This window comes from Alligator sinensis, unplaced genomic scaffold (assembly GCF_000455745.1).
Source record: "Alligator sinensis unplaced genomic scaffold, ASM45574v1 scaffold169_2, whole genome shotgun sequence".
Taxonomy (NCBI): Eukaryota; Metazoa; Chordata; order Crocodylia; family Alligatoridae; genus Alligator; species Alligator sinensis.
Genome location: NW_005842077.1, coordinates 1,345,950 through 1,346,817, shown reverse-complemented (window position 1 = coordinate 1,346,817; position 868 = coordinate 1,345,950). Strand labels below are relative to the sequence as shown.

General features: G+C 59.8%; 1 protein-coding gene across 1 annotated transcript in view; it reads left to right on the top strand.

The window, feature by feature from the left end:
* Window positions 1-868, top strand: part of POU4F2 (POU class 4 homeobox 2) — a 3,756-nt gene that overhangs the window by 627 nt on the left and 2,261 nt on the right. The gene's annotated exons all lie outside the window — the stretch shown is intronic.

Below are 868 nucleotides of genomic sequence, written 5' to 3'. Positions count from 1 at the left end.
GGGGTTATGTGTGTGTTGGGGGCAGCCGCAGTGCTCCCCCGCGCCCCAGGCATGCCCTATGCACTGTCCCCACAGACCCTCGGCCGCAGCGCAGCGCCCGCCCCTGTGTCCCCGCGCGGGGCTTGTCGCGGGGCAGCGCCGCGGACACACGGCACGAGCACTGGCTGCGGGGCAGGCACCCTCCTCCACACCCAGCCCTGCCCAGCCCTCGCGCGCTCACACACACACACACACACACACACACACATACATACACACACACTCCTCTCTCTACACTCTTACACCCAGCCCGGTCCACTCACTCCTTCCCACCCCGCTCCCATCACCTCACCCCTCCTCCCCAACACACACGCACACACACCTGCCTCTCCTTCTCTCCTCTGTGTTCCACCAACACCCCCCTTCCTCTCTCTGCACTCGTACACCCAACCCCGTCTACAAACTCCTTCCTTCACCCCCTCCCACCACCTCACCCCCCAACACCCACACATCCACACAGCCCTCTCCTCCTCTCCCTGTGGCCCCCCAACACACACACACATACACATACAGACATACACACGCATACACACATGCATACACCTACACACGTACACACCTACACACGCATACACATACACACGTGCACACATGCACACGTACACACGCATACACACATGCACACACATACACATACACACTCACACACCTACACACGTACACACATGCCCACGTAGACACACATATACATACATACACACACATACACACATATACACATACATATATGCACACGCATACACATACACACCCCCCGTCCTCGCCCTCCTCTCCCTCCCTCGCCCCCCACCCCAGCACCCTCTTCTTCCCTCTCCCCTCCCTACCCCTT